General features: G+C 41.6%; 1 long non-coding RNA gene across 2 annotated transcripts in view; it reads right to left on the bottom strand.

The window, feature by feature from the left end:
- Positions 1 to 1,414: 1,414 nt before the first annotated feature.
- LOC140844451 (uncharacterized) overlaps positions 1,415 to 25,777 on the bottom strand; it is a 46,798-nt gene continuing 22,435 nt past the window's right edge. Inside the window, exon 4 of one of the 2 annotated variants that reach the window (XR_012122764.1) lies at positions 1,415 to 2,050. This is a non-coding gene — a long non-coding RNA (uncharacterized lncRNA). Of the gene's footprint in view, positions 2,051 to 5,559; positions 6,849 to 25,777 lie in introns of those variants that run through there. The other variant, XR_012122765.1, reaches the window with a different exon arrangement.

Genomic DNA, 25,777 nt, shown 5'->3' with positions numbered 1-25,777 from the left:
ATCTCCATACCCCCTCCCCAGAATACCATCTGGAACATGGCCGGTGCTCAGTGACTATTTCCTATATGCACCCTTCCCTGCCCCACCTCCACCCCACTTCAGGCAGAGCTAATCTCATAATCATGGTCTCTTACCTCCATACACATAGAGCATTCTAGCATCCATCCTATTAGATTGTCATTATTTGTTAATCTGTCTAAATCCCCTGATGAACTATGACCTCTTTGAAGGAAGACAATGTGTTGTATTTGCTTTCGCATTCCTATCACTCAGTACTGTCTGATGTTAGAGTAGATACTACTGATTTTTTATTAAGCTTGTTAATTTATTCACAGAAGGGGAAGAGGGATTGAACCTAGAACTTAAAACGTGAAGGTACAGCTTTCAAAAGGAGAAGACACTCAAACATTAAACTATATTGTATAGTTTAAAATATATTTGCCATTTCCATGCAAAGCTTGAGAATGAAAACAACATATAGGAGACCAGATGAGAAATGGAATAGCCAGTATCCAGGAATGGCTCTTTATGTGGCTATTTTGACAAATCTCCCCCTTAGCTTTGTAGCTATGTAGTTATTTTTTTAAGCCAGTTTGAATGAGATTATTCTGTCACTTGTACTCAAGAGTCCTCCTGGTAGACTCATTATAGGCTTCCTATGGGGTTTAGCTAGAAAGACACAAGGTGTGTTCTAGCTTACTCTTAAATTCAGTATAAATCAGCAGAGCCATCAGTCAAAACAGGATATATGATGCTTTGAGATTTTCATTTCATTTTTCTAGAAGTAATATAGACCAAACTTTTAATGCATAGTGATTTAGTTAAGCAATGATAAATAACTTTATTTTAATAACAGTGAAGAAATTTTGAAAATTAAACATTTTCAATGATTGGAAAGATCCAGGTCACTGCAAAACAATGGTTAGCTAATTATCTAGACCAGAGGTTTAAAATGCAAATGTATATAAAGGCCAGGAAGGTAACATTAAAAAATAAAGTATGCCTGGTATCAAATAATAGCAAATGGGCAGGGACTATGGCAAGCTGGAGTCGAAATAGCCAATTGGTGTCAACTGGTAATAAAAGGTTAGAATTGCGTGATATTTTGATTTTTTTAAAAGAGGACAAACTTGGATTTAGATGAAAATCTCCTGATTTTTAAATGTTGATAATGAGACAATAAAGACATGGCCCTGTTGACAACCAGACCTTAATGTTCCCAAAAGCTCATAATGCTCAAAACAAGTCATAAATAAGGCCATTCCATGACCATGTTTGGGACGAGATAAGGCCACTCTGTGACACAAAAATGACTAACATCATCCACTTCTGACATCACCTGTCTCTGAGTGGGTGCTGCCTCTTTGACAATTGTCTCGAGACTCACTCTAATGTTCCCACCTCCTAGGTACAAATTATTAAGAAGATGCCCGATGTCTGAATTGTCCAACTTCTTGGTAGCCTGAAATCCAGGAGTGGTCTCTGTTTCCTGATTCCTCCTCAAAATTATCTAACAAACTCAGCCTCTAAGAGAAGACCCTCTCAACAACCACGGCCCCAGATATTCCTGAGATTTCTTCAAAGCCAGATTACCCTTGCTACAAACAATGTAAAGAAACCTAATGACTTTAACTACAGGCGTGTTCCTAATGGTGTCTGATCCACTGGCTTAACAACAAGCATTTAGAAAATCTTCTGAAACACTGGACTGAACATAACTGGCCTTCGAGGCAAGTCTAGCCTGCAAACCACGACAACGTTATGATCTCTGTTAAAGCTCATAATGATGGAAGCAAAAGGGGGTCGTTAGGATGGGCACTTTTTGTTTTACACCGTTTCTTGTTTTCTTTATCAGTACATCGAAGGGGAATGGAAAGTTACAACATCTAGAGACTGTGATCACTTTAATTTATGCCAGGAGGAAGGATTTTATTCTACTTAATTGGAGCAAATCCATTATCAGTGTTTTCAACTTCAGGCCTTCCAAACTGAGTCCACTTGGGGCTTGAAAGATTGCTGTACCTCAGAGAGTTTCTTCTTTTGTAATTCCCTAAAATGCAAGAGCAGAAATCAGGGAAATCAGAGAGACCAGTGAAATGATTCAGATGTTTATACAGGTAACTAAGATGTAATTGCATTTCCTCACTGAAATTCAGGTGTATCTTCATTAGACAAGTCTTTGTACAACTGGACACATTTTGGTTTTACCTCCTTGAGAATTTTAACCCTCTTTTGTGTTCTTTCTAGAATAATGTGTAAACATTTATTTTTTACCTTTTTTTTTTTTACTTTTCAGGTCAAATTTTTTTATACCACACTTGTTTGTCAAAATAAAGATTCTCACACAATGCTGGTTCAAAAAACAGCAATTAGAGAATAAAAAATACATGTAAGGTGAGTAAATGCCTTCATAGATGTTGAGAGTCCAACTGGATCAACTGAGGGTGACGGGGGAAGCCTGGATGGTGCCCCTCACCTCTCTAACCCAGCTTCCCTCAGGTCTACTAGATGCTGGAAAGCAGCATAGCACAAAACCCCTGAGCAGCTAGCACAAATCCTAAACCCCGACTGGTTAGCCCCCTTAAGGACTGCTGTCCTGCTTGTCCTCTAAAAAGACAGAAGATCAGAAGGCCCATAATACAATCAGCTGCACATCAAATATGCCTACAACCCAAACATGCCTTTACACAGGAAGTCAAGAAGGTGGGGAGACCATCATGCTGATTCTTCCACGGCGGAGCTCCAACCTGCACTAAGCGAGATTTGCTGGAATGTACCTGAGCCATGGTAGAGTACTCCTTGTTTAACACAGGCCCTTGGGTATCTTTTACTGAAGAGAGCACTGTTGCCTCCCCTTGGCCCTGTCTGTCCTTGGCCCCTGGGATGGTCGCATTCTTCTGCCGCCTCAGCTTGCCTGCACACTGGCACGCCCACTCCCTCAACCCCACGCTTGCCTCCTGCACCACCCCACTGCCATCCCCATCAGGTCAGTTACTGCTTCCACTGACTTCCCAAAATTGAAGGCATTTCACCTTCCTCTCTTTTCCAAGGCCTCTGATTTCTCTTGGCAACCAAGCCACAGTTTATTCAAATGTGTTCATAAACATATTATTCACATAGAAACTGAACTTGAGGGCATTTCACAAGTGAGGGATTTCTTTAGATAAGAAGGAATATAGAGGTTGACAGTCTGGAGCTGATACAGCTGCTCAAGGAAGTTATGAAGAACCAGGTTCCTTCCCACGACCCGCCCCCACCCCCCCATCTTCGGCATCCTTCTGTCTTAACTTCAAGATGACTCCTCCACCTCCAGGAACTGTGTCTTAATTCCAGCCAAAAATAAAAGAAGAGCGGAAGGATGAGGGGTAATATCAAATGCTAAATAGTTCTATCCTTTCTGACCAGGGACACAAAAGCTCTGGAGGCCTAGCCACTGATTCCTGTTTGCATCTCTGTTAAAGGGGGTCACACAGCCACACCTAGCGGCAAGGAAGTCTGGGGAGGTGATGGGCAAATAGGTGATTGGTAAGTGGGATTGTTTACTTGCCACTTCAAATAAACTTTAGTAAGAGGGAAGGATGGCTTTTAGGGAGACAATTAACTGTCTCTGTCAGAGTCAACTATTTAAGTGACCGAACTTTCGCACACAGCTTCTTTCCAAGCTAGAACAGACCTAGCACTGATCCACTAAGTCTGCCACTCTTTCTTGCCTGTCTCAGTTTGGTAAGACTATATTTATTCTTAAAATTCTGGATGTATACCAAATATAGGACTCTCTGTCAGTTCAGGTAAAGAATCCTCTCCCATCCTGCTTACAGCCTGGCTAACTCCAGGGGTCTGAATAGAGACCTCTTCTTCAGGGGGAAAAAAAATCTATACTCACATCCCAGGGTTTTGAATTTTCCCTACTACTTATTCTAATAGCAAAGCTGCCATGGCACATGGTCTATATCCCAAAGAACAGCAGGTGGCTATCTGACCAAATGTTTTGCCACCTCAAGTGTTGCCTGAAATACCTGAATCCTCATGGTCCAAAGCCTCAGCAGCTCCACCCAGACAGTTCCACAGGGTAGGGTCTTACTTGCAGCATTCCCTTCCAGGTGGAAAATTCTATGTCAGGTGGAATGAATCCAGCTACAGCTGCTGAAGAAATCACAGGAACACAGACGTCTACCACCCAGCTCATAGGAGGGAGCTTGGGAGACAGGTTTGCCAATAGTAATGACTCCAATGGCTTACATTCTGGTTTTCCTTGAAGAGCAGCTTAGGTACATGACCTCAATTATTCGACCTCTTGCAATGGGTGGTATGTATTATCCCCATTTTACTGATGAGTAAATTGAGGCTCAAAGCCTAAAGGACTTGCTCAGGTTCATCCATTTTTCAAGTAGTGAAGCTGAGATTTGAATACAGATACGAATGAGGCAAAAGCTGGTGCTTTTTTAATAACTGAATTAATTTGATCATTTAATCTGTGTTCAGGGTAAAACTGCTCCCCAAGGACTGAAAGGAGTTGGCCAACACAAGTCAATGGGTGCAGAGGCGCTGGGGCCCTGGGCATGCACAGAGCGCCACCAGCACACGAGAACACCAGCACAGGGCGCATGCAGTTTGTGATCTGAGGAGACTACCCAGGATGCAAACATTATCAGAAAACAGTGAGTCAGGCTCTCCCAGGCAGATGCTTCATTCTCAGGGTTTAGGACCCGGGCTCTGCAGATGCCGCCCCAGGCGGGGTGCGGGGAGTCAGCCCTGAGCGTGCTCACCCTCCTCACCACCAGGGGCCGCCCAGCCCTGCCCTCTGCCGGCCTGGAAGCCCAGGTCCTCTCGAACGGTGACACCTGCTGCCTTTGGAAATGGGAAACGCTCTCTTGGTTTGAATTGTTATCACCGCTTCTCTCCTACAATTCCCTTCGATCAGAAGGTGGTGTATGGCATATGCTGGATAAAGTTGACATACTGTGGGCATTTCACCACCTCCTGCGACCCGGCAGTGGGGCTAGGACACGTGGCCCATGGAAGGACATTCAGCCGTGAGTCATGCTGGTCACCAGCAGCCTGGAGACCTGTGTGCTCAAAAGCCAGACCCAAGGGGCCTACTTGAGCTCTTTCAGAAAAGAGCTAGGGGAAATGAAGTGAAAACATGAGAAAGGGAGGAATGCCATTATCTGGACACTGCCAGTCAAATGAGTGTAGGGCGTGCTGCTCAGCTTGTCTGGACAGGATGCAGAGGGGACCGGGCTCCCACCCCCCTGCCCACCCTTGGTCCCCTGTTACCTCCGCAGAGCTGATGTTCTGAACCTAACCCTGATGAGTGCTGGCTTCCCATGGGAGGTTTCTGTCTCTTAGGTAATGATAAACTCTAGGAAGGCAAGGGCATGGTGAGTGTGCGCACGTGTGCGATTATTCCCCAGGGCCTCTAAAGCAGCGCTGGCTGCCTTGCTGTTTGATTTGAAGTGTTCTGAAATGAGATACACCCTAAAGAGAAAAAGACTCATAATAATCTTTCACTTTTGAAGTAATTTTTATGCATTATAACTCTAGACTCCAGAGTGGGCTAAAATGAGAAATTTGAAATGATGTTCATATAATTTTGTAGTTTATTTTGAGTAGAGTTTTTGTGCTGGGTGAATAGGAGGAGGATAGATGGCATAGGTAGATGATAGATAGATAGATGATAGATAGATAGATGATAGATAGATAGATATAGACTATAGAGAGTACTATTTACCAAAAGTATGCTTTTTAAATAAATGCAGACATACACAAATGTGAACACAATCACAGGAAACAGAAAAGGCATTTAAAAAAAATACAATACAGTGTCCTCTGAAAGCTGTTCCTTTTGCCAGAAAGAAATGGAAAAGTACAGCTTTCTTTCTTCTTGGTGTGTCCTTGAGGAAATGACAATGAACTCCTCCCTGTGGCATAATGAACTGCCTTTAGTTTCTGCAATCCAGACTTTTATCTCCATGATTCTGTTTCCAATAATGTTATCTTCTCCCAGGTCAGAACTAATAGGAGTTAATACTTCAACCCAGTTACAACTATAACTCCTATAATATGTGTATCCCTAAAAGGTAGTATGTCAGTTGTAAATATTTAACGGTTGGATCATATACGTAAATGTATACAAGGATATTGCCTCTTAATCAATTGTGAATCCTTTGGTAAAATGAATAATCAATAATTGATTCAATATTGTTTAAAAATATGTACATACTGGGTGTATTTATAAATCTTTCAAATATATAAGGAAGTCCTACAAATCAGAATCTCAGGAGTAATTTTACAAGATCAGAATTAGCAGAGACAGTCACCAAGAGTAAATGGTGACTTGGGGCTCTGATGCGGCTGGCAAGGATTTCTAGCATCCTGTCTGAACTCTTCCTTAATACCAGCACAGGTGGTAGAGTTATCCAGTGCTCCAGTATTAACCAATTAATTCTGCATGACCATGCACCATTAAAAATATTAGAGAATGCTTCTAATAATGGTCCCATAACAAAGTTCCTGGTGGAGAGGGTACTACTTCCTTGAGCTCAGAGGGCATGCCTGCCCATGTTCCCACTTCAGTTCCTAGCCTGGTGCTTTGAATTTAAAGGGTCTTCAGTAGATGTATTTTTGACTTGTATTTATTTCAGATAAATATGATTCATGTTTTAGATGAGAGGGAATGGAGCAACAAAGCAATACATATGCCTGTTGGAGAATAGAAACATCCCATTTCACGTCTTAAGTTCTAATTTGGGAGAGAAAAGCGGAACAGACAAAAGGCTAAGGAGACAATCTTCACACTCCTTCAAAAAGCTCTTCTATTCCTCTTGTCTTGGATTCTTTAAATGACACTAGACAGGCAGAAAAGGGAGGAAACAGTGAATATCAGAGAACCAATTACCAGGTATTTTTTAAGTCATGTAATGATGTATGCTCAAATATGAAAAAATATCTCAATTAGGTCCAAAGTCCTTTTTTTGTCATGTTGAAATTTAAAGTTTTATGTGTAACTTGAAAATGGAATCTTTTAAATTTACTCTCTTAAACTGAAATCTTTCCACAAAACAGAAAAGAGAGATGTATGCCAAAGAGAACATATTTGGGAATAAGGCTGCAATTATAAACTGAGTTTCCTAAATCAGAGGCCACACTTTCCTTTTCTCAGTATGACTCTGACCCATGTCCCCTGCATCCCATCACTGTATTAGTTCTAGGCTTAACTCACAACCAGCTCCTCTCATTGGCTCATCTTGGTATAATGAACCTTTGCCACGATTTTGATCATGTAAAGTCAAATTAACCTTAATCTGCATGAGATGTGGTAAATGCACAATGAGAAATTCAGCATTTATCTCAGTCTATTCTCAACGCAGTACTCTTTTAAGCTTAATTATTCCTTTGCTCAATCATCCTTTGCTCCCTACTTCCAAGAAAAAAAAGCAGAAGCTCCTCCAATGGCCTTCCTGTGCCTGTGTCTCCACACTACCCCTTCCAGCCCTTCCCCAACCCCATCTGATTCTCTAGACTTGGGGCCATCATTCATAAATAGATGTTCCAGTGAGGCACTGACATAGAAAGGAAAGAAACAACTTGGGGAATCCCCTATAACTATGCCCAAACCACAGCTGTGCCCCTTCCTAGCCATGGAAAAGTCAATTAATGTCTGTGAGCGTTTGTTATCCCCTTTGTGAAATGGCAGTGATGCAGATATTTAAGGATTGACTAGCACAGTTCCTGGTGCAATGGACATATGATAAATATGAGTCTCCCTCTGATCCCTCAGCAGGTCCCACACGTTAAGAGGCAAAAAGGAAAGTTGAAGGCACTTGTAGCAATCCACTGTGGTGTCCCTGAACCTCTTGACACAGGGCATCGTGCAGGAGACTGGGGAAAGGTGAAGAGGCAACTATGGAGACTTTTCCAGCCCTTCCTCACTGGAGGGTCTGGCCAGTGGGGATACTGAGAGTGAGGATTAAATAGGAGCACATCTCACCCATGGCTGTGGTGGAAGAAGGTGGAGAGCAAACACAGACAAGATGGTGCCAGAAAATGCTGACCAGTCAAAGCCATAGATACTCAAACATATTAAAGTGAAACAGCCAGAAAGTCATGTAGTTAGAATCCTACAGCATGTAACCTTCTCAGATTAGCTCCTCACGCTTACCAATATGTGTTTAAGGTTTATTCATGCCTTTTCACAACTTCTTAGCTCATCTCTTAGCCTTGAACAATAACCATTTTTTGGATGTACTATAGTTTGTTTATCCATTCAGCTACTGAAGGATATGTGGGTGCTTCGAAGTTTTGGCAATAATGAATAAAGTTGCTATGAATGTTTATGGGCAGATTTTTGTGTGGACCTAAATTTTCAATTCATTTGCATAAATACCTACAGTAGCAACTACTGGCTCATATGGTAAGAATAAGTCTAGTTTTTAAGAAACTGCCAAATTATCTTCCAGCACCATTTTGCATTCCCACCAGCAATGAGTCAGAGTTCCTGTTGCTCCACATCCTTGCCAGCATTTGGTGTTGTCAATGTTTTGGATGTTAGCCATTCTAATAGGTATTTAGTGTTGTCTCATTTTAATTTGAAATTGCATAAGTATATATGATGTGGAATAAGCATAAAGATAAAATGGGCATCATTTTATATGCTTATTTGCTCTCTCTACATCTTATTTGGTGAGGTGGCTAAGTCTCTTGCTTAATTTTTAATTGTATTGTTTGTTTTCTGATTGTTGAGTTTTGAGAGTTATTTGTATATTTTGGATGCTTATTCTTTATCAGATATGTATTTTGCAAACATTTTCTCCCAGTCTGTGGTTTGTTTTCATTCTCTGAACAGAATGTTTTGTGGGGCAGAATATTTTAATTTCAATGAAATCCAGCTTATAAATGTGTTCTAATGGATCATGCTTTTGGTGTTTTATCTAAAAAGTCATTACCAAATATCAGCTCACCTAGATTTTCCTCCAATGCTGTCTTTTAGGAGTTTTATTTTGTGTTTTATATTTAAATCTATGACCCACTTTGAGTTAATTTTTGTGAAACGTGGATGGTCTGTGTCTAGATGCTGCTTGCTTGTTTGTTTCTTTGTATGTGGATGTCCAGTTGTTCTGGCAGATGGAGCACTTTCCTAGGGCTTTGATATTCTGAGGGAGACAACTGGGGAAATGCTGACCTAATCTCACATTGCAATTATACAAACCAAGAAATTGAAACCCAGAGACATGACTCATTTTCTAAAGGTCACACATTTAATTTTAGCTCAGTTGAAACTAATCACTGATTTATAAAATAGAATTTCAATTTTCATTTTCAATGGAAATTATCTTTTCAATGACCAATGAATGTACTTGGCATCTGTTGCCTTGAGCCATTCAAGTTGGGAGGTTTCCCCATAGAGATTAAATAATCAGATGGTTAGTTGGTGAAACAGAGCAAAATTTTAACTAGCTGGTGGTATAACCTGGGTATTTTTTTCCTAGTTTACTTGTAGTCCACTTTTTTAGTAGGATAAATTCTCATATCTCTCAGAGATGGTGTCTTTTTCCTTTACAATTTATACCTATATATAATTAAAGAATATTAAATTAAATATATAAAAAGTATCTGTGTGTAAATATATATACATATTCTTTAGTTTTCCTTTTCCCTGATTATACATACCGCAATACTTATGTATCGTTCTTACTTAAGACATAACATTAATAGATTTATAGTTTTACTTACACTAGTCACTGTTAGTGCTGATAAATTCAAATCCAGAGCAATGCATATTTACTGAGCTCTACTACAGACACTGGAAGAGGGTGGAGATTTCAGAAGCACCCAAGCTTTTGGGGGAGGGTTGATAAATGTTTTAGAGATGCTCTAATGCCTCTGATAAGCTTTTGAAAGCTTTCATAATCTGATCTCTTATTTTTGGCTACCATTACAGAGAGTTAATTTGTTTAACTTACGTTGACTTTCCTGACATGGTGCCCAAATCCTAGAAGTTAAGACTCCTCAAGACCTGATGATCCTTAGGAACTGTCAAGAAAAAGAAGCCAGTGTTCCTCTGGCTCTAACTGTCACCTCCAACTAAATATCAGAATAAGATCGTTGAATGCAATAGTTCAAATATTCAATTATAGGTGAGTCTATTTTTATGGGAAGCAGTTAGTGTAAAACATTCTAAAACTGTTCCTCATTCTTTCTGTTCCTTTTGAGATTCTCAAATAAGCGATGCTAGAATTGTAACTGGCTACTTCAGTCACATACATTATCCTTGGGTGGGAGGAATTCACCCATGTCATCTCTAATAAAGCAGATCAGTTTTACAGAATAAGACCTTGTTGGCACTCAGAGCATAGCCTTGAATTGCTGTCTCTGCTGGACATCACCCGAGGGGGCTAATTACTTTTTCCAAAACCCAATTATCTCACCACATTGCAAAGTACCTTACTTTAGCCATTAGATGTTTTGAATTGTTGGGGTAGAAACTCCATTATCTATATGAAACCTCTATTATGTATAGATAAAACATGGGAAAGGAAGATGATCTAGAGAACTATGGAATGGAAAAAAGAATCCAGCAAGCATTAGGACAAAACCCTGCACGTAGGTGATGTTCCATCAAATTTGTTAATTTGAATTGACCTGAGTTAATTCATGGTTTGAATTACGTGACAAGACACTTGAGGTCTCATACTCTGTTTAAAGAGGTAGATGTACTTCAGACACCAGAAGTGTGGCAAACCAGGCTTGCATCTTATTTTGTTTTAACACTGACTTTTTAAATATTGACTTTCTAAACAACTTTTATTATGAAAATATTCAAACATACATCGGAGAAATAGCATAATGAACCCCCTTATGAATTAGCCAGTTTCAACAATTATACACTGTCAATCTTGTTTCATCGGTATTTCCCCACCCACTACTGCCCACTGCTTATGACTTTTTAAAGCATTACTGAAGCATCATCTACACATTGTAAAATTCACCCATCTACTGCACAATACAATGAATTTTAGTATGTTTAAAAAGTTGCACACCCATCACACAAATGTAATTTCAGAATATTTCTACCACCTCCAATAAGTTCCCTCTTGGTCATTTGGAGTTAATATTCCTTCCAACCCCAGATCTGCTTCCTATCTCTATAGATTTGCCTTTTCTGGACATTTTCATAAATGGAATCCTAAAACATTACAATTTTGCACCTGACTTCTTTAACTTACCATGTTTCTAAAGTTCATCTATTTTATAACATGTATCAGTAATTCATTCTTTTTATTGACAAATAATCTTCTTTTGTAAGGATATACTATATTTTGTCCATCCATTCATTCTTTAATGTACATTTAACTATTTAAGAAAAGGCCAAGCTGTTTTCCAAAGTAGTGGTACCATTTTACAACCCCTCATAAAATTTCATATATAGTGTTTTGTTTATATTCAGTTTAAGTGTTTTCTAATTCCCCTTGTAAATTCTTCTTTGACCAATGGGTTATTTAAAAGTGTGAGTTTTTTAGTACCCAAACATTTGAGGATTTTACAAATTTTGTTCTACTGTTAATTTCTAATTTACTCATACTTTAAATGATTCCAGTCCTTTTTTAGTCCATTGAAACTTGTTTTATGACCTGGCATGTGATCTGTTCTGATGAATGTTCCATGTGCTGCTGAAGGTTGTGTGTTCTACTTTTGTTGGGTGGGGCAGCCTATAAATATTGATTAGTACAAGCTGGTTGACAGTTATGTTCAAGAGTTTAAAATTTTCGCTGTTTTTCTGTACTGTTTTATAATCATTGAGAGTGGGTTATTGAAGTCTCTAAATCAGTCTCCAACTTTGAATTGTCTGCTTCCCCATTTAATTCTGTAAGTTTCACTTCATGGATTTTGGAATTCTATCATTAGTTCCATATACATTTATAGTTATTACATCTTCCTGATAAATTGACCCCTTTATCATGAAATGACCCTCTTTGTCTCAAGTAAGATAACCTCTCTTAAAGTCAGTGATATTTGTATTAATCTGGTCTATATCAATATAGCCACTCCAGCTTTATTTTGGTTACTGGTTGCATCTTAAATCTTTTTCATTTTCCTTTCAACTTATTTGCATCTTTGAATTTAAGTATGTAGACAGCATATAGTTCAATCTTGTTTTTACTTTATATATACTAGTCTGATAATATCTGCATTTTAAGTAGAGGGTTAGGTCACTCACATTTAATGTAATAACATTTAATGTAATGTAATAAAATAAGATTTCATCTGCCATTTTATTACTTGTTTTCTAGAAAGCTCATGCTTTTTTTGTTGTTACTCTCTCACTGCCTCCTTTTTTGTTAAACAAATATTTTAGTCTATCACTTATATCCCTTTTAGTTATTATTATTTATATCTTATATTATGAATCAAATTCAGATTAATAGTAGCAATTCTGGTAAAATGTAAGAACTTTTCTCCAATATAGTTCTAGTCCTTCTCTCCTTCGTACCATTGCTGTCATATGAGTTATATCTATATATACAACAAATCCAACCATGACTGTTATAAGTAGCGTTTTATGTACCCTTATATCTTTTAAAGAAGTTAGAAAAAAGAAAATATATATTCATATAGCATTTTATGTTTACCCACATACTTACTTTTTCCAGTGCTTTTCACTTCTTGGTGTGATTTAAGTTACTATTATAACAAACAACACATTTTCTCAGTCTTTGTTTATTGCCAAATGTCTTTATTCCGCCTTTATCTTTGAAGAACAGTTTTGTTGGGTAGAGAACTCTTGACTGATTCTTTTTCTTTCAGTGCTGAATATTGTAAATGAAAAGCCAAGGAGCTGCTAATCACATTGTTGTTCCCTTGTATATGATGGCTCAGTTTTGTCTTGCTGTGTTCAAAATTTCTTCTTTGTCTTTGATTTTCAACAGTTTGGCTATAGTTTTCTAAATGGGCCCTCTTTATGCTTATCCTATTTGGAATCTACCAAACTTCTTGGATCTCCAAATTAATCTCTTTCATCAAATGTGGGCATTTTTAACCATTATTTCTTCAAATTCTTTTTGTCTGCCCCTTCCTCTCAGCACCTTCCAAAACTCCCTTTATGTGTATGTTGATTCCATTGAACTGGTCCCACAAGCCTTTGAAGAACTTTCCAGATCTTTCATCATTCTTTTTTTCTGTGATTCTTCATACTGGTAATTTCTATTGGTCCATCTTCAAATTCACTGATTCTTTTTTCTATTTTATGAAACTGACTGTTGACCTCCAAGCTGCAGAGAAGATGGGATGGAAGCCTTAGAGATGGTAATGCCTCAGATAATTCTTACCCAAAGTTCAGTAGCTTTCCATGAATAACTGCTTCTCAAAATGTATGACTTTATCAATTTCTAGAGCCACAAATGGTTTTTTGGGTCACTGTTTTTGGGAAGAGGATTGCCAAATTTCTCATTCCACTATTCTATAAGTCCTGCCCTATGTTCCTAGATTAGTCTCTTAGCTACCATAACAAACTGCTTCAATATGGTGGCTTAAGAATCACAGAAATGTGTTCTTGCATGCTTCAGAAGGCTAGAAATCTAAGTCAAGGTGAACACAGGGCTACACTCCCTCTAAAGCCTTGAAGGAAGAATTTTTTCTTGCTTTGTCCAGTTTCTGGTGGCTTCAGAAGTTTGTGGCCACATAACCTCACTTCCAGTGATCCAAATGAAATGTTTACTTTTTAGACTACTGATTTTTTAGGGCCCTTCAACAGAATCTTCGATTCAGTTATGACCTAAAAACAAGTTCAAGGATGAATGATCTATGAGTAACCGGGAGTCAGAGATTCAAGGACTGAGCAGCTCTTACTGCTTTTGCCTAATAGGTCTGCAGAAAGCAAGTTGGCTGTCTGAGCAGAGTGATTGTAGTTTACCCATTATCTCCAAATTTTTAGGATATTAGGCATCTGTTTTCAGAGAACTAGATATATTTCTTTCCACCCATAGTACTGTTTTTCTTCCTTTTTAAACATCATAGAAAATGAATTTCATCTGGATGACTTTTCATGGTTGACACCAATAATTTGGCTCACGTAGTTTATAACACAAAACCTTAAAAATAGTAGTCAAACACCCAGTTGGGAAAATAGGGAAAGGCTAGGAAAATAGAGCCATCAGCTGGAAAATAAAATATTTCTGTTGAAACACTCACAATGTAGATGTTGGCGTGACCAGAACTTAGGGTATTGCATGTTCTTCCTGACTTTCTTTGAAACTGGAAACATAGAAAACTACTCAGCTGATATTTCAGCAAGACAGAATGTTTTACATCCTTATTGCCTTATTACTGGAATTGACTTCATAAAAAGAAATGTGGTGGGAATCTTCATTCCTCCTCTAATTACATCAAGTTGGCTTTAACCTTGCTGCCCTTGGGAACCATCAGTGGTTCTTGTAACATTTGTTACTGAGTTTGAATCTCTATGGCTGCAAGTTTATCATATTTCTCAAGCTGCTAGCAGGAGCACTTCATGATCCATTTGCTACAAGATTCTTGAGAACTTACAGGTTTTTGACTTGATGTGCTGACTGATGAATGCCTTATGGGGAATCAGTGCTTGTTTAAGCCTGTTCTCTGGATCACATAAAAGTATCACTAACCCCTGCTGGTTAGGGTGTTCTCCAAACTCTGCTGCATCTGAGGGGTGAGCTGTTTTTGTGCTTTATGGTTAATATCCTTCCTCAAGAGAGTGAATATCGTCCTCTGACATGTGCAGTTCTGATCCCTGCACCAGGAGGCTACTTCATGGGGAGAGCCACTTTCAGGCACGTATGGAGGACAAGAAGATCCCTCAGGAGGCATGAGATGTTTAACAAGAACATTATGGCTTTGCCAGTAGAAGGCTTTCACCCAGTATTTTTTCTGCCACTTTCCTCTCACTGCAACTAGGAAGAGAGGGGTGGCATCTGAATGTCAGGGGTATCAGAGGCCTAGGATAGGAAAAGGTAAAGCTGGTTGGGGTGTGTTCCAGAGCCAGAACAGGGAAGGGAAGGGTTGAATCTGTGGCTCTAATGTGGTGTGTGTCACCATTTGCCTTGTATCTTGTTCTTGGTGATGTGTCTGGACTCCTTTTGTAGAGCAAAAGTGTGTCTAATAACTCGATATTCCCAAAGCGTACAAGACAGCAGACCATGGATAACACTCATGCCTGCGGACGTGGGAGAGAGGGAGGGAAGGAAGGAGGGAAGGCCCTCCAGTTGGTGGAGGTCTAACTGTAGAGCTATGATTCCTTTTTGATGCCTAACAAACAAATAGTTCATAGACTGTTTCCAACCAGCTCTTAGGTCCATAACTAACAAGTCTGATGTCCTAGAGGTTTTTTTTGCTACATTTTCACTATGTTTAATGTAGGGAAGGAAAAGATGGGAAATGACATTTTATATCTACAAATATATGTTGAATGGCCCTGTGTGCTGGATACTGTGTTAATTGTACAAAAATTTGTTCAATCACAAGTCTATCAAGTGTTTGTTGTGCACTTAGCATGTATTAGAGATGCACGGCTATTAACAAAGCAAAGTCCCTTCCTCTTGGCCAGGTGTGTGACTAGCTTCACCAATGCCATACTTATAGGATGGATGGTCATTGAAGTGGTAAGACACAAATGCCTTTCCACCCCATCTTGTCTCTTTTCTGAATATCGCTTAGACATCAGAGGTCATGTGCTGAAGGCTTCAGAGCCCTTGTCAGCCTTGACCCCATATAGTACTGAGCCCCCATCCCTGGCCATCCACAGAACACATGCCTTGGACTGTAACATGAAACAAGAAATGGACTTTTCTTATGTTAGGCCACTGAAATTTGGGGTTTACTCATTACAGCAGTTACTCATTACAGTAGTTACTTCAACTAGTGTACCCTCCACTGCACACAGCCAGGTAAACTCCTCTGAGACTGAGCTTAGGTATCATCTCCTCCAAGAAATTTTTCCTGATATCCCCACCCCTCCACTCACCAGACTAGTGTATGTGCTCCATTTAACACTCTCATATTTCACTTCCTGAATTCTTGTATAATTATGTGTTTATTTCTTGCCTTCACTAAAATGTGAGCTTCTGGAGAGAATGCACTGTAAGTCCTAACTTCCTTGCCTCTCCAGAGCCTAGGGCAAAGACTGGCACATCGAGGTACATAATAAATATTTGTATCAAATATAAAATATATATTATGCATGAGGAGCTCTTTTAGATGACAGATGGCTGGAAGAATTTTTCATAAGTTTAGAAATAGATCCCCTACCCTGAAAATTGAAAAAACTCTAAATTGAAACATGGAATTAACAATTGCTTGAAAATTTCTTACAAATCTGAAGCTCCATCTACACCCTGGAGGTCAAGATTGAAAGGGTATCAAAAAGGAGCCACACATTCACCAGTCACAACTATGCTGCTATCGAAGATATGTATTGCGATAAGAAACCCAGACTTTGTAAATAACCACTTACAGAAAATTCCTTAGCTTGTGGTTGTAGGATTATATAGTATCTCTGAGCTCATCTTCAAATCCACCCACCAACCAAATCACCTTAGTTACATTCCCTCTGAACATTAGTTTTGTCTCTTGCAAAAATAGATATGACACTCCAACCATGTAATCATGAGGATTAATGAAACAACATATGTGAAAACTCTCAACTCACAGAGCCACTCAAATGTAAGATTCTCTTCCTTCATTCTACCATTTGAATTGCTTACCGACAATATAAATTAGTGATAATTGCAACATTTACCTGTCTAAATTTCAAGAGAGCACGTTGACTCAAAAGGACATTTTTTGATACATATATGTGTGCATAGACATATACTTGTGTGCTTTTATTTTATGTGCGTATACCATGCTCTATGCATTTGTATGGCAGCAATCTGAACTTCAAACAGCTAGTTTTGCTAAAAGCAACAATGTACAAATGAATATGAGCTATTGTGATTTAAGAAGCTGTGTCAGACAGCATTTGCTGTATAACAAACAAAATTCAGTGGTTTAAAATAAACATTTACTTAGTCGGCAGTTTGGGCTGTGTGAGTCTTCTGCTGATCTCAGCTGGGCTCACTCATATATCTAACATACAGTTCTAGTTAGCTGGACAGCCTTGCTTCTAGGGACTAGTAATAACTGTGGCAGATCCTCTCATCACCCACCCAACAGGTCAGCCTGGGCTCACTCACACAGCAGCCAGGACCAAGAACAGCCAACAGGCAAGCCCAGTGTGCATGTACTTTTCAAGTCTTTGTATCACAGTTGCCAATACCTCATTAGCCAAAATAAGTCACATGGCCAATCCAGATTCAAGGAAGAGATAAAGAGAATCCATCTCTTGAGATGAGAGGGCAGTGATGGTCACTTTTGTAATCTAACACATAAAACTGTCAGGATAACAGTGAAGCCACAACACAGAGGGCGGCTTAGAGGGCTGTGATACCGCTGCCCAGTCACGCACAGTCCCACACACCATCCCCTCCTTACACCATAGCAAACGTCTGAGGTGGGGTCTCCTGGAAGTCAGAGACAGGGACTCCTGCAGTGATTCACTCCACAAATGCTCTTAAGAGATGAGACGAGAGACACAGGGCAGGCAGAGGACGGAACAAGTGGTGGTGTGGTTTCACCTAAAGTTCAGCCTCAGCCTGATCCCATAGGGAGCTCAGGAGCATGAGTGGCACCAGAGAGTTGTCCTGACTTGAGGAAACAGTGCCAGCCTCCTGTTCCCACCAGCACCATATCAGTCACTGACTGCAGGGTCCCCTGCTTGGGATGGGCATAAACTCTTAGGCTCTCCAGGTGAGGCTGTGGTCTCCAAACTTATTAATGAGACAGAAAACACATCCACAGGAGTTTCAAAAACTAGAGAAGCACGGTCTCCACTATAAGAGCGAAATTCAAGCTGAGAGGGGCTGTACTACATAAGGGGAGGGGCTCTGTAAGATTTTTTATCACTGGTGTACATGGCAAGGGGTGGTTCAACTGCATTAATGTCATGACTTCACATCACTTTAGCATTGTTTTGAGCCCAGCCTGATTGGAGGCTGATGAGTACTAACCAGCTATAGTACAAAGAACAAATATTTGGAGTCAGAGCTGTATTCAAATCCAAGTCCCAGCACTTCACACAGGGTTGGCCCTTGGGCAAATTACTCCATCTTCGTGGGTGTCAGGTAACGGTTCTGAAATGGCATCTATGTCCTGAGAGTGCTGCTAGTATCCTAGGAAGCGGCTCATATGAAGCCCCTCACATGCAGCTGAGAACACAGTAGGTGTCAAATACGTGTGTTTCCTTCCCCCAGCATTTACCTCATAAGGATGGACTAAGAAATTGTATACCCTGGTGCACAGCTGTCTGTACAGCCTGGAGGTGTTGCGCTTCTCGATAAATGGCCTTATTCTTGGCAAACTGTACTGATTAGAAGTTCTCTAGAGGAAGAAAAAACCAATTTGGAAGGGGTAATCAGGATTCTTCCCAGTCTAAAAGGGATGACTTCCTGACCATGCAGAGAGCCAATAAACCTCCATACTGAAGACAGAAGTAAGTTTATGGAACTGTGGGAGGTGTCCCCACGGAGGGAGATGCACAGCCCCCGGAGCTACAGCTGGGCAGTGGAGCCCAACGACCCTGAACCGTGCCATGAAAGGGAAGAATGGCAGGATTTTCTGCTAACGAAACATGATCCTACTAAATCCCTAAACATGTGTCCTATTAACTATACATAACACATAAAACCTGCAGGTGGCTGCCCAAGCCGTCGGTCCTCGTCCATCCCAATGCCTAAGACTAGAGGCCTCGCTCTCCTCTGCTTCTGCTCATCTCTCTTCTGGGTCTCACGCCCTCCTGTTCTGTCTCCACCCTTGGTGTTCCCTCCTACTTCTCCTGTTTTTCTCCACCTTAATCTACATCTTTTCCTTCCTTGTGACTGCTGTGTTCAGACCCCTTGCCTGTGAAAATACCCCTGCTACCCCAAACCAATGTGCTCACTCCCTGAGTCATCCCAACCGGCTCGTGTTTAGCTCTCCATCCTCATGGTCACCCTTTGTCACCGAAGCTTTGAGTGACAAGTGGCTCCCTAAGGGCGGGACTCGAACCTTGTGTTTTGAGCCAAGTTGGATTCTTTCTCTGTGAGAAACTGGGTAGCTTGTCTGAAGTTTACAATCTAACCACCAATTTGAGAGTCTCAGCTGAAAATTCAGGGGGCATGTGCCCCTATCAAAACTATTTGCTGGCCACAACCACTAAGAGAAGCCCTCGCAAATCCAGTCCCCACCATGGAGCAAACCCCAACCTAACCCGGAGGTCTGGCCACCCAGCTTCACCCCTAGCCTCACAGAGGGAGCCTGGGGGCATCTTGTCTGCTGGCAGCCAGTTTATAGGGTGACCACTTTGCTCCAAAGGGACAGCTGAGCAAAAACAGCCTCTCTCCAAGGAACCTGAATGAGGAAAAGGAAGATCAGGCAGGTACCTCTAGCAGGTAAAAGGGAAAAGGTGTTAGGAAATGAAAGTAAAACAACCTCTTCTCCAAACCCAGAAATCTTCTCCACAAAGTTAGTAGAGAAAGAAAACACTTTTGTTACTGAGTAGGCATAAACACCCAACACAATGAGCACTGTAGGCAGTCCACTCAGAGATGGTGAAGACAGAAATAAATCTTCCCTTTTTATATACCTGAGAAGATACACCCTGTGACATATGTGTTCTCACAATGAACAATAGCTAGTCCTCAAGTATGAGGACTTGACAGCACCCTTTGTCACCCAGAGTTCGTCGTAATTTTACTAGGTCCTTGGGGTGACCATCTGTGTTAGCCAGCCGGCTCTATCTGAAGGGAAAATTAGCATTTCACATCTTTATGCCAGGACATAGTTTTGCAACTTGGAGCCAGGCACCCATTGCAGTTAGGTTCCTACCCTCCCGCAGCAGCTGGGCGATGGGGGTGCTCGCTCCTCTGAGGTTCACATTCCAAGGAGATGGCCCCAGGGCCTCGAAAAGACATTCCTGGGGTATGAAGATGGCACAAGGCCTATCTGGCCTTCAAAAGGATTTATACACATTTTAGAGAAGATAAAGTACTCACCACTGGAAGTTTTTTAAAGTACATATTCAAAGAAAAAAGAGAGGACGGAAATTGCTTTCATTATTTCCAACAGGAAGAATTAAGCCTTTTATCTGAGTTTGTATGTGTCCTTACAAAGACGGTGCTGTAAAGAGAAGCTGGAGGTCCTAATGGACCATGTGAGCTGAAGTGACGTGAGAACGAGACAGTGGGCAATCGAGCAAGCAGGGGCTGTACTGCAGACAGAAGGCACCTAGCTCAGCATTCTCATTTACATGGGCATCTGGAACAGAGTTAGCAGAGAGAAGAGGGGGAAAGGGATGTGTGGCATGGGGCTAGCCTGCCCAGGCACTGCCTTTCATTGGGAGCCCCCATGTTCCTAAGGCCGGGCTGCCAGACTTCGCCACGTTCCCCTGAGCAAGTGTTACTGCGACCATCACCAGGCCCTACCCCACACACACCATTACCTGTAGAGCATGAGGAAGTCTTTGTTTCCTGGCTGAAAAAAAAATGGCTTGCTCAAAACATGACTGAAAGACTCTCTCCTGAGAGAACCCTGGGGCTGTAGCATGCCACCTGGTAAAAATACTTCCCCTTGGGAAGCCTTCATGTCTGTAACATGTGAAGGCCATCCTGTGAATTCAGAGTCCCTCAGACAGCTCTAGTGAACGTCTACATGGCTTTGAGGACATGTAGATGAATGTCCTGGGTGAATGAAGGATCCCAAATACAGGAGCTCTGCTTGGGAAAGGCAATCTTAGTTTCCTGAAATCTCACAGCTCCTCCTTGGTAAGGATGGGATAGAATCAGCCTCTGCTCAAGATAGGTGTCTGTCTGTGCCTTTGCTCATTCATTCAACCAACCAACAGGTATTGGGCAGGCAAGGTTCTGGGAATAGGGACACACAGTGGCCAGCCCAGGCCCCACCGTGGGGCTGTCACATGTAGAGGCAGGTAGACCAGAGCGTGTAAAGACATTGCGCCAATGGCCCAGCCGAAGGGCTCAAGCATGGAGATCGGGCCCTAGTCTCCAGACATGGTCAGGCGGATCTCATGGGCTTTGTGGTCACTGTCAGTGGGTGCAGGCTGTATCCTGTGTGCTGGGGCCGCCTGTCAGGCCCCCAGAAGGAGCTGGAACCTGGCAAACCACATTGCTCTCTTTGGAAAGCACTTGAAAAAGTCCATGAGGGATCTTGCACTGGCGTTGCTGCTAGATGAACAGCCCGTCGCCAAAGAGCCATGGCACACAGCCCCAGGGGACAGTCATGACACCCTGCAGGGGCCGCTGCGCCAGGTGAGGAGGGCTCCGCCCGCTCACCCAGAGCACCTGCAGGAGTCTGCTTTCACCCTGGTGCAGGGGCCTGGTGCAGGAAGCCTCCCCATCATAGAAACAGGTGAGATCAATGGTGTTCAACCATCTGTTTTGTACGGACTTCCACACAGTCCTCTCCCCACCCACTCCGGGGACACATCACATCAAATCAAATGGCAGGTGTGTCCACGGGGTCCTTCCCTCCTTCCCAGCTCCTGAGTGACAGGGGCCTTGTCTGCTCATTTTTACCCCCAGCACACAGCATGGAGGTTGGCCTGGGGTGGGAACTTTGCACAGGCCTGTGAATGAGTGAGACCAAATCAAGTCAAATCATTTGCAGTGGTACCAAAGTCCTTGTGCCCAATGAGCTGCTCTTTGAAGCACATGCAACATAATAAATGATATTATTTCTGCCTTGTATTCTATTTGATGAGCTTGATCTGCTTTTAAAAAAAATCAATGGCTAGAGTTTGGAAGTGTTTCAATGACTCTTAAAAGTAAAGGTTTAAAGTCCTTGGAACTCGAAGCTCAGCATAGCAATAGCTCCCCTCGGTGGCATTCACATCCCTGTTCACGTGTTCTTGTCAAGCACACTGGGCATGAGACACCTGTCAGGCTCATACCCACTTCTGGGAAGGAAAAGATGCCATGCTTCCCACTCCAACTCACCCCACTCAGGGCTTTTCTACTTGTGCCACCTTGTCCCAGAGGCTTGGACTAAATGTATCCTGTGTGCAGAGGCCACCTGCAAAGGTTGGGTGGTGAATGTATATGTGCCTATGGCTCCCTGTAGAGTCAGTTCCCAGAATCACTGCAAGTTAGCACAGCATCCTCAAGCAGAGTGTGAATCCTGAATGTGGAACTGCTCAGCCCCCTAATAGGAATTGAGTCAAATACAATCTCTACTCCCCAAAATAAGTAAATAAATTGATGCTGAATGCTAGGCAGGTTGCCCTCTGAGGCATCAGCAGTGGGGAGAGGTCAAGCAAGGATCCAGTGAGAGCAGGAGATGTCCTCTGTCAAGAGAAATTGAACTTGCAGAGGTTGGACCACGCTACCCTGAGAGGCGTGGGCTGCTGGGCAGCAGGCTTCCAGCCAAGTGCAACACAGGAACACCATGTCGGTGGTGGACCGAGAGGCAGTGGCATGGGGCGGGAAGGGCCTGGAGTTACAGGATGAGAGCCGGACCTTTCACTGGTTATATGATTGCAGGCAAGTTTCCAGGACAAAGTAGGCTGCACAGCCACACGGTCCCTACAGGGTAATCATCTAGAAGATGCACTAATCATAAAGAAGTTCATGCCAAGTACAAGGCATTCATTCCATTTGGTGTGAGGAGAACTCTCGGATCTTCTATTTGAACTTACTTTTATCATAGTCTCTGTTAAAATTTCTATTTTTGGTATGTTTCTAATGCACCAAGTACAGTAGTAGAGAGATAATTTTTAAATTGTGTGGCCAAAATAGAGGGAAGGCCGCTGGCTTAGATCACTGTGAGTCAGAAAAGCACAGGATCAGAACTCCTCTTTGCCACTGACAAGTTGCCACCCCAAGAAAATTTCTTATTAATTCTGGGCCTAACTTTCAATCTGTGTATTACCAAGATAATAATAGCACACACGTAATAAAATTGTTGTGAGGATTAAATGAGCTGTTAGCATGGTGCCTGGCAAAAAAATGAGTGTGAAATAGATAATAGTTCTTATTACTCATCAACGAAATGGTGATGAGAATGTCTTTCTTGCCAAATTGTTGTGAAATTTAATGACACTGTATATTTAAAAGCACTTGATAAAGTAAAAATTCCAGACAAGCGTAAGGTACTATTCTTTACTGCTCATCGAAAAACCTAGTTCTTTTCAGGTGCCAGAATATGAGACCATTTTAGTTTAACCTGACCTTTATCCTTTATGGCACCACCTGACTTTTCTTCCTATCTTAGAGTTGTCAGAGGGAGGCCTAGAAGAAAATGCTCATCAGACGGAGATTTTTCTCTACAAATGGAGAACTTGGATGTTACCTGGGTGGCTGGGTATGACCCGTCTGAGGCCATTCTGCCATGTCCATGCTTCAAATGTTGGCATTTTCTACCTAAGACCAATATATTCCTAATATTCCCCAAAGCTCTTATCCTTTAAAATTTAGGGCAAGAACCTGAGGTGGTTTGTTCATATAAAGCAATGCTTTAAAAAAAAAACCCACAAGATTTATGTATTTAATAAGATCTACAGAATCCTGGGAGTCAGTGCCAAACTAGGTTTAGAAAACGAGGCTGGCTCCCCAAGCAAGCTATTTAAATAGAAGAAAACACAGCTAACTTAATTCCAGCTTTCTTTTGGTACACTAAATGATTGATAACCTAAATCCCCACCTTTTCATACGACAACGGCTGGCATATGACATAGGCTGGCAGAACAATGAAGGTATTCTGTATTCCCCCATTGAGTCACCTTTAATCTTTCTCAGTGACCCAGAGGAAAGATGGCTAAGTCTGTGAGTGGCCTGGTGGATGGACAATCACTGTGACTTGACCGTGACAGTGAGGAGACCATTAGAGACGGTTTTCTCCATAAGTCCATTACTGGCACCACATGGTGGGAGATGCCACTGGTCAGCGGTGGTCCCACAGCTGTGTCCTCCACTCAAGGAGCTGGCATATGCTTCTCCATGACCAAATACCTAGGGGCTGACAGTGCAGAACTTCACCCATGCCCTGTAGTCCAGGCAAAGAGGAATAGGAAGAAATCTCCCACCCTCTGTGTTCTGGGAAATGGCTAGCCACAGAGAACCCTGACCTGCAAGACTTAGGTAGAACTTGAAGACGACCTTCTTGTGTACCTATGAGAAGGTCAGACACAGACCCTCCAAATTCCCATCTGTTGTCTCATAAATGATCAACTGAACCAATCTGGAGAATTGCCTGCCAACTTAATTTGATTAAATGTTATCAGTCTTCTCTCCTTCACCCAGGTCCCTGAACTTGGATGCCCCCAAGCTTAAGCAAGGTTAAGTGTGCACTGAAATGCAGAATATCCCCCCCTTACAGTCCTTTCCTGCTCAAACTATGTATTCACACCACCTGCTCACCCCATTTCTGCATACCCAGTTCTCTCTATACTTCATTGCCCTCCCCATAAAACAAATCCCTTTCAGCCCTGACCTTTGAGACACTGTCAGATGTTATGATTGCAGCATGCTCCATATGCAGTATCCCCCTCCCTCAACTATTGCAATGGTCCTTATGAATATAGGTCCTCCTTCCCTAAGATCATTTGGTTTTTATTTGAGTGGGGAAAGCTACACTTTCCATTCTACCCCTAGCATTTTCTCTTATTTGTGTTTTTTCTTGTATTCACCTATTAAACAAATGTGTGTGTATATATGGCTGGTTCTTGGTGCTAAAGATTAAGTCAACACATAAAATGATAGGAAGTACTTTGGAGATCAATAAAGCAAGGTAAGTGAAAAAGGGTATTCTGGTTTCAGGACTAGTGAAAATTGCACAAATGGTAGTCAGATAGCATTTCACACACATGAACAGATCTAAAAGAAATTATGGAGACACCTAACAAATGCAAAATCCCTGCTATGTCTTTTTGGGGAGTGTTTGGATATTCAAGGAATAGCAAACAAGCCAATGTGGCTAGAACATGGTAAGCAAGCAGTTGGAGATTAAATGAGAGAGACGGCATGTTCCAGATCATGCAGGGTTTATAGGCCAGATCGAAGGTTTGTGGCAGCCCTGTGTCCAGCAAGTCTGTCAGCACCATTTTTCCAACAGCATTGCTCACTTTATGTCTCTGTGTTACAATTTGGTAATTCTCAGATATTTAAAACTTTTCCATGATTATATCTGTTATGGTTTCTGTGATCAGTGATCTTTGATGTTACTATTGTAATTGTTTTGAGGCTCCATGACCCACATCCATATAAGATGGCAAAATTAACCCACATCCTTAGGGAAGGAGGACCTATATTCATAAGGACCATTGCAATAGTTGAGGGAGGGGGATACTGCATTAGGGAGCATGCTGCATTCGTAACATCTGACAGTGTCTCAAAGTGTGTGTTCTGAATGCTTCCCCAACCAGCCATTCCCATCTCTCTCCCTCTTCTCAGGCCTCCTTATTCCCTGAGACACAACAATATTGAAATAAGACCAATTAATAATCCTGCAATGGCCTCTAAGTGCTCAAGTGAGAGGAAGAGTTGCACATCTCTCACTTTAAATCAAAAGCTAGTGATGACTGAACTTAGTGAGTAAGGAGGCATGTTGAAAGCCAGGACAGGCCAGAAGCCAGGCCACTTGTGTCAATTAGCCAAGGTGTGGCTGCAAAGGAAAAGTTCTTGAAGGAAGTTAAAAGTGCTCCTCCAGCGAACACGCAAATGAT

Source organism: Manis javanica, chromosome 11 (assembly GCF_040802235.1).
Source record: "Manis javanica isolate MJ-LG chromosome 11, MJ_LKY, whole genome shotgun sequence".
In the NCBI taxonomy this organism is placed as follows: Eukaryota; Metazoa; Chordata; class Mammalia; order Pholidota; family Manidae; genus Manis; species Manis javanica.
This window is presented reverse-complemented; position numbering and strand designations above follow the sequence as displayed.